Source organism: Bubalus kerabau, chromosome 22 (assembly GCF_029407905.1).
Source record: "Bubalus kerabau isolate K-KA32 ecotype Philippines breed swamp buffalo chromosome 22, PCC_UOA_SB_1v2, whole genome shotgun sequence".
Taxonomy (NCBI): domain Eukaryota; kingdom Metazoa; phylum Chordata; class Mammalia; order Artiodactyla; family Bovidae; genus Bubalus; species Bubalus kerabau.
In genome coordinates, this window is record NC_073645.1 from 5,301,303 (window position 1) to 5,310,686 (window position 9,384).

Consider the following 9,384-nt stretch of genomic DNA (forward strand, 5'->3'; position numbering starts at 1 on the left):
GAGCTCTGCACTTTCAGTTCAGGGGGGCCACAGGTTCAATCCCTGGTCAGGGAACTAGATCCCATATCCCATATGTCACAACTAAGATCCAGTGCAGTAAAATAAATAAATATTCTTAAAATATATTTATTGATTGCATTGTAAACAAGAAGAGAAAAGTCTCCTTCATCATCCAGTTAAACATCCAGTTAAACAAAGGATAAAGGACTAATTCCAACCCAGTGCAGTCACCCACTGACAGTGTGCCCTGAGGGGAATTCAGGATGGAGGAAACTAGGATGAAGCAGTCTGTGTTTGGGAATCATGGATCTCTACATAATTAAGGCACAACTAAGGAAGAATTTCAATGATCCTAGATTCTTGCATCTTCTCATACATAGGAAAACATTAAAATAATACTTGAGATAGCTAATTTTTTGTAACTAGCAGTAATTTTTACCAATATATATGATTGATTAGGTGTATACCCCAGCCAAAAAACTCATACATGTATACTGGTTATTTTTCTATTTCTTTGGCTCTCTCCCCTTGGAGCTACTAAGAGGCTATTTTCCAAGCTAGTCTCAGTAAAGTCCCTGAATAAAACTGAAACTCTGCTCCTTTGTTGTATTTTTTTTTTCCTACCAACAGTTTGAAAAAATTATGTTTTTTAAAAACAGTTCACATACTATGTTATATATACATAATGTAGTGCTTTACATTTCCATTTGTTGAAAGCACCTGTTTAGTACCTACTGCTTTGAGTTGATTACAGGCAATTTGATTCTACAGCAACTCCTTAATATCCAGCAGTTTGTTTCTGTATTATTTCTTAAGCTGGTGAGAAAATAATGAGGTCATGTGAGAAAAACTCTGCTTCCTTCATTTGAATGTAAATCTTACTAATCTAATTTCATGCTATAATCCCAGAATGCTTTTTTTTTCTTTTTGGTATACAAGCAGCAATCCATTTTTATTTCCATCTTGCAAACCCTCTTCCAGTTAAATATTTCAAAATTCTTTTCCTTGAATATATGTTAGGAAATATGAGTCTTCCACAGGCAAATCATTGTATTGATGAAATAAAATTCATATGGAGAGATAAGAAAAATTTAAACATAATTTTTTTCTGTCTCTTTGGATCTCCTCCTTTCCCTTTAGTATATGTTGCACATCTGTGTTAACTACATCTCTTTAAGAGATAACTTTCTTTCTTAATCTTGCAAGGAGTCACAATGACCTATTGCTCACTTTGTACATACAGTTCTGGATTGTATAAACTGCCAATACATTATTTGATTTACAACCCTTTCTCTCAAAAGTTTATATCAAGAAAACTGTGCTTTGACCTCTAATGAATGGAACAGTCCTCAGAGTTTTCTGAAAGACTGTCTCTCAGGTTATAATCAATTTCCTTCAGTTTTAAATTAAAAAGTTAATATTTTATGATAAAGATTTAATGAAAGCTTCTGACAATTTTATTAACTTCTTCAAATTTGAAAATTTTATCCATCAACCCTTTGTATGTCTTTAACTATGTACTTGGCATTGTTTAAACCTCTTTGCAAATGTTATCTCTGTTTAATTCTCGTAACTCTATGTCATAGGAGTTACTATTATCCTCATTTTGCATTGAAAGAAACTGAGGAACAGAAAGTTTAAACAACCTGTTAAATGACTTTGTGCCCAAGGTAACAGAAATGGCAGATGAAGGAGCTAGATTCAAATACAAACAGACTTTTGAACAAGATCCAAGAAAAATTCTATTTGAGATGTTCCAAATTTTTCATATAAAAAATAAATTCAAAATAATTTATCCTCCTATGCCACAGGGATGCAAATATTATAATTTTTAAAATGAACCTTATAGGTTGGCAATCTCATACACAGCAAATATGATATGTATGTATGAATATAAAAAATAGCATAAATGAAAGCACCAAAATTCTACCGTTTATTTTATGCTTGACGTTGCGATTTTCTGACATCTCGGTTCATGTTACTATATAGACTTACTCCATAAAAGGTAGATAAAAGAAAGATAAAATCTTCATAGGCCAAGCCATCTAGAAAGAGAAAAGCAACTGCAGGGAGAGGAAACATTTCTCCCTTTTCCAATTTCTATTTGATCCATTTTCTAAGCCAGGCACTCTGCTCACTTTTTCCAAATCTTTAGGACATAAGCTCTAAAATCGTTTAAAATCAGTCAGCTTGAACTAAAGTTCGTATCAGTGGTCTAAATCCAATTCCTGCCCCCTGCAACTCCCGCTCCCGACTCATATGGAAAGGATAACAGGCTACACTGGTTCACCTCGTTGTTGTTGTTTAGTCACTAAGTTATGTCTGACTCTTTGCAATCCCATGGACTGTGGCCCACCAGGCTTCTCTGTCTATAGGATTTCCCAGGCAATAATACTGGAGTGGGTTGCCATTTCCTTCTTCAGGGAAATGGCAAATACATCTAGAAATGGTAAGATAACTTCAGAAAGACAGACTAGTTTCCTTTGGTCACCATGGCATTAATGTCACACTATTTATGATACAAATATTCATTCTCCTTGCATGCATGCATGCTAAATCACTTCAGTTGTGTCTGACTCTATGAATCATAGGCCACCAGGTTCCTCTTTTAATGGGATTCTTCAGGCAAGAATACTAAGGTGGGTTGCCATGCCCTCCTCCATGGGATCTTCCTGACCCAGGAGTCGAACCCATGTCTCCTGCATTGGCAGGCAGATTCTTTACCATTGAGACACCGGGGAAACATTGGTTCACCTAGTGAGGTACTTTTGGATGAGTTTTAAAACATAGTCAAGGTCCATCCCTGCAGAGAGATCATCATGAAATCTTACATTTGCTGTTCCTTGTTTACTCTGTAGATCTGCTGATAAATGACCAAACTAGCATATTTATTAAGAAAACTTGAGGGTAAAGTGGAAATGATTCTATTGGGTTGGCCAAAATGTTCATTCAAGTTTTTCCATAAGATGTTAGAAATGAGTACAGATTCTGAGAGCTGGAGGTAGATATTATAAAGACTGTGTAGGACAGGAATAGTAGAATAAGGTCCAACTATTGGGAACATAGCCAAAGTTCTTGAAATACATAAATATATTCCAACACAAAAACAGCTATTTGCTGATTTTGATGGCATAGAAAGAATTTTAGTGAATATCCTAATATCCACATTTTTTATTACTTGACTGTTAAATGTTTCTAGTAAAGAGAAGCAAATGAAGTATCAGCCTATAGTGGAACTTCTATAGGAAATCCCATACTCTTCACACATCTTCTCCCCAAAACCACCCCCATTCCCACACACAACCACACATGTGTATATACATGTGTATGTGTGTATATATATATACCAGTTCAGTCGCTCAGTCGTGTCCTACTCTTTGCGGCCCCATGAATCGCAGCATGCCAGACCTCACTGTCCATCACCAACTCCCGGGGTTTACCCAAACTCATGTCCATCGAGTTGGTGATGCCATCCAGCCATCTCATCCTCTGTCGTCCCCTTCTCCTCCTGCCCCCAATCCTTCCTAGCATTAGGGTCTTATATATGTGTGTGTGTGTGTATATATATATATATATATATATATATATATATATATATAAAACTATAATATCAAACCTGCATACTAAAACCTAACAAAAATAAAAGGCTGACAATTCATTTGCTGAAAGGCTGAGGAAGGAGATGAATGGAATAGATATTCTGCTACTAAACCCTCAGTCCAATGTGAATTTAGTATGGTTTTTGAAAATATGCACAAACTTACCACAAAGACAAATTTTGCACATTTTCCTAAACTCATGGTGTGTGTGTGTGTACTCCTTTAGTCAATAATAACATTGTTAATGATGGAATGGACCATCCTTTCTACATGTAAACAGAGTGCTAAAATTACATTTATTACTATAAAGTCTGGACTGTAAGTTTCTGTGTGAAAAGCCCTAATCTTGGTGGTCTGAAAAGTATGTCACGGAGGCAAAGGAACACCTTTTGCTTCTTTCACTTAAATTATAGGGGAAAAAGGCAGTACTCCTTTATCCAAAGGCCTATTCTCTGATCCTGACCTGGAGATAATTTTATTTTAAAGGTGAAATGTTGTTTTCAAGATACTTGAAAATACAGGTCTCTGAGGAAAAGAAAAATATTTTGCTTCCAAACAATTATTTATATTCTTCCTCTGATCAAAGATCCACTTTCAATAGTTTGATACTATTCCTTGACTCTTCAGATGCTGTGAAGGATAAGAATATTTTATACTTGGTCATCTTTGTTGTTTTAAATTTTGCTTTGCAAATAAATTTAAACGCAACAGTAATATGTATTCATTCTTTTATCTAGGATTTTGACTCAATGAACAGTTATGGTAGTCACAATTAAATTTTAATTCTCTTGCTTCTTGGATCATTAGGGCTACAGAACATTTTGTCAGTCTTCTACATATTTGTTTAAAAGTCACTATGTCTTCTCTATCATCATGTTTTTAGGGAAAGTTGAAAATTATAAATTATAGCATAAATAAAACCATATCACTTCTCCACCATTGTAAGTTGACTCTTACAAGAGCTGTTGCAATTTTGAATATCTTGCCTGAGCCTAAAGCATTTAAACATTCCACTAAGTATAGTGTATGTTGGTGTGGTACTCATAAGAGATGCATTAAGTCAGTGATAATACAATTCTATTACTGTAGTTAATGTTTTCATTAAAGGCAATAAATCCTGCACTGTGACTTTAGTCTGCTTTGTATTTTTTTCTAAAATGCTATTACAGTTTTTTTTTTTTTTTTTATCTTCCGAAGGAGACAATTTAAAAGAATACATGTTCTTAGTAGAAAATTGAAAGTAGTAAATGCTAAAGATATGAAAATATCTCTTTTAAATGACTTATCTATTGTTACAATTTTAAATTATCCTGTAAAATGAGAATTTTGGGGAGGAGCCTAAATACCCAAAAGGCTACCCACCCCAGTATTCTGTCTTGGAGAATTCCATGGACAGTCCATGGGGTCACAAAGAATCAGACACGAATGAGCCACTTTTACTTTCACTTTCAAATACCCAAATGTAATGACTAAAGTGTTACTGTCTTAAAATTTAGATAAAAGAGATGCTTCTTGAAAATACCTCATATCTTGTGTAGAGGAAAAGGAATATTTTATATTAGGCAGTGTTTGAACATTTAGTGATTATTTATTCATGCTTGGCATTGTCAACATGTTAAGAAAACAAAAGTTTCAAAAATTTGGAAATAAAGCAAAAGGATGAGTTTGTGCCCTTCCAGTGTTTAACTGGCACTTGCTACATGGGTCTAATAGTCTCATTTGAAGATTATTTATCTCTTTAGGAGTATGCACGTTTCTTTCACTTACTGTTTACTACAGGATAAGATATTTTACAACTCTTTAAAAGTTGATATTAACTTTCATAAAAATTGGAGAAGGAAATGACAACCCACTGCAGTACTCTTGCCATGGAAAATCCCATGGTCAGAGGAGCCTGGTAGGCTACTGTCCATGGGGTTGCAAAGGGTCGGACACGACTGAACGACTTCACTTTCACTTTCATAAAAATTACAGTGATGCAAATAATCTACATACAATAAGACATCAAATGGATTTTGTCCCATAGACATGCAAATTATTTATGCCCAATGAAAAGATAATTCCAAAGTTATAGTTTTATTACGGTCAAACCGTAGCCAGCTTTGAATCTAAGCATCACTCTTGTTCCAGTGTCTATAAATAACTTTATTTCTCTTCAGGTCAGTTCAGTCGCTCAGTCGTGTCCAACTCTTAGTTACCCCACGAATCGCAGCAGCCAGGCCTCTCTGTCCATCATCAACTCCCGGAGTTCACTCAGACTCACATCCATCGAGTCAGTTACACTCTTTCTAACAAGCATTTCCTTCTAGCTGGCTACCTCATTAGTGATTTAAGTAAATCTTTGATACAGGCTTATATTTTTTAAGGGAATCGTGTTCTTTAACTTTTGAAAGTCATATTTTAACAAGGTTTTGTTCATCCGGCTGGCTCTTCTCTCTTTAAATTATATATACTGTGCTGTGCTTAGTCGCTCAGTCAAGTCCCACTCTTTGTAACCCCATAGACTGTAGTCCGCCAGACTCCTGTCCATAGGGAATGTACAGGCAAGAATACTGAAGTGGGTTGCCATGCCCTTCTCCAGGGGATATTCCCAACCCAGGGATTGAACCCAGGCCTGCCACATTGCAGACAGATTCTTTACCAGCTGAGCTAGCAGAGAAGTGCTTAAACTATATATAATGGGGGCTAAATTGCATAAAATCTGCCACACATTTCTATAATACTATTTAATAATTCCTTCTAATTATTTATTGGCTTAAGTCAGTTTCTAAATTTTTTCCTCTTGGGCTTACCTCTGAAACATTGGCTCTCACTACCTGTCTCTATTTTAGAATTAAAAACCTAAATTGGGCTTTAAATCAAATTTGTCACTTTCCTTCTATATATTTTTTTTATTTTTAAGCATACTTAGAAGTATGCCTAAAAGTTTTGGGCTTCCCAGGTGGTGCTGGGAGTAAAGAATTAATTGGCGTGACTGGAGTGACAACAAAGCAAAATGGAGAGCTGGAGAGATACTTAAATCAGGTCACAGAGAAGCCTAAACAAATAATAAATACCATACACTTGTTAGCATATTTGTGGGCAATTTGATCATATGCATCATATGCAATATCCATCCCCAATCACTGATGTCTTTTCTAAGTCGCTGAAGTACTTCAGTGCATATATTATTTCTTTAGATTAATGAGTATCATAGACTGAGATATAACCATTCTCACACAAAGCTAATTGATTTAATTAGTTGAATTCATCAGTCAATATTTTTTTATTAAATCATTTCACAACTTGCTATATTCTGCTTACAGTGATAATTTTAAAAAGTAAATTGCTTCATATGAAAGTGAATTCTCAAAGACAACTATGAAAAATTGGATTCAGTAAATCAAGTCCAGGGTCCATATGCATGCATACTAAGTTGCTTCAGTCATGCCTGACTATTTGCGACCCTGTGGACTGCAGCAAGTCAACCTCCTCCGTCCACGGGATTCTCCAGGCAAGAATTCTGGAGTGGGTTGCCATGCCCTCCTCCAAGGGATCTTCCCTACTCAGGGATGGAACCTGAGTCTCTTAATTCTCCAGCACTGTAGGCAGATTCTTACTATTACTACTCTATCATAAACATCAAGTATTTACCAAGCATCAGGCAAAACCTTTTTCATAAAGCCATGTATATATAAGAATGTTTTGCTGAGAGCATTACAACAAAAGCATGAATAGTTTGATCAAAATCACAGAGCACTAAGTTAACTACTTGGAGAAAGGCAAAGTTTGGAGAATGGATATTTATTTACCTAATTCACTTTCAACTTCCTTCTCCAGACTAAAAATAAAATGTGAAAATAACATCTAATGAACAGTGAACTATCAAGTGCGGCAAGTGATTCTTATTCTTTCTTTTTACATGAATATAGTAGTTGATCACATTTTATGACTTTTTTCCCCGCAAAAAATGCTGAGTTGGTGCTTGTTCTTCGAGAAGGAAATGACAACCCACTCCAGTATCCTTGCTTGGAGGACCTCATGGATAGAGGAGCCTCCTGGGCTGCCGTCTATGGGGTCGCACAGAGTCAGACACGACTGAAGCGACTTAGCATGCATGCATGCATTGGAGAGGGAAATGGCAACCCACTCCAGTATTCTTGCCTGGAGAATCCTGTGGACAGAGGAGCCTGGTGAGCTACCATCTATGCGGTCGCACAGAGTCGGACACGACTGAAGCGGCTTAGCCGCAGCAGCAGTAGCATGCTTGTTGGCCAAATGTTTTTAACATAGCATGCACCTTCCTTACATCCTGGTTTATTTGCTCACACTGGGTGGATGTTTTAATAGACTGAAATTTCAATAAATAATTTACCATAAAAAACTAAACAATGAAATAATAAAAATAAAAATTATCCTAGGATTCGATAAATATATATAATGTATAGAAACAATTTATTCCTCTCAGAAAATGGTTAATATTATGAGAATTTGTAGGATGAAAAATCTGACCTTAAGATAAAAGTTTAATCCTAATAACTATGCAATTTGACAACTGAAGTCAACATAGTTTCCTGTCTTTATGTTGGACAACACTCAGAGTGGACATGCTTTCCTATTTATATGTCAAATAATATTGAGAATAAGCAAAATCACTTTTGTTACTTTTCTCAGAAAATACTTGCTCCTGAAAGATAAGACTGTGAACCCACTGAAATAGCTTACTTATCCGGACTAATTGGTTGCTTATCAAGAATTGCTTCAAAACATTTGCTCACTATGCCAACTAATGCAAAGCTATTATGCTATAATTACACAATCTCAACCAATTCTCTTTCTTGAAACACTTTCCTTAAAATCACTAAAGTCTGGCTCTGAAATTTTATGAATATACTTCTCTGATGTTACCCTTCTAGGATACTACTAAGATTCTATCCAGGTAATATTATCCTACTGCAGTAATGCAATATGATTAATACATTTAATTTCAGTCATTCAGTGGTGGATTTTTTTTCTTTTTGTCTTTCTTTTTTTTTTTTTTTTTTTGTAGTTGTAGAATGGTGGTGTTTTTCTCTTGGTCTGTCTTTCCTTGTGTCTGTCTGTCTTTATTTTTGTTGGACTTTTGAGACATTTCAGGTTGACAAACCTGGAGATTTCACTGATATTCAATACAAAGTCCTTGTTGCCATGGTTAAAATTTTTCAATACAATTTTTAAAATGTGTGTCCATATAAAAATGTAGCTTTGTAGTTCTTTGACTTCCTGTATTCTACTTTCGTCTTACGTAGGAGACAGGGGGTGTGTGGGAAAGGTTTTAATTTATTTAAAGTAGTAATTATTGTGAGAGGCATCCCCAGAGAGAGCTTCCCTGGTTGCTCAATGGTAAAGAATCTGCCTGCACTGCGAAAGACCCAGGTTTGATCCCTGAGTCAGGAAGATCCCCTGGAGAAGGGAATGGCAACCCACTCCAGTATTCTTGCCTGGAGAGTTCCATGGACAGAGGAGCCTGGAGGGCTACGGTCCATGGGGTTGCAAAGAGTTGGACCCATTTGAGCAACCAACTCTGACTGACAGATCCCCAAGGAGGGATAGAAAAAGGGGATTACAGAACTGTTGTTACTACTGTTCTTCCAGTAATTTAGATAAACTTGAATGCCTTTAGAATTGATTCAAAAAGAAGAACAGTTTTTTTTTGACTTTTCCAATTATGGATTTTATTAACAATTGTTAATTATTTCCTTAATTCTATTGCATCAATAAAATGAAAATGGATATAGTTAAAAATCTTCTCCTTAAGTCTACTCTA

At 35.6% G+C, this 9,384-nt stretch overlaps 1 pseudogene; it reads right to left on the reverse strand.

Moving 5' to 3' along the window:
- Positions 1 to 1,967, reverse strand: part of LOC129637083 (solute carrier family 35 member E3-like) — a 64,904-nt pseudogene extending 62,937 nt beyond the window's left edge.
- Between the last annotated feature and the right edge of the window lie 7,417 nt (positions 1,968 to 9,384).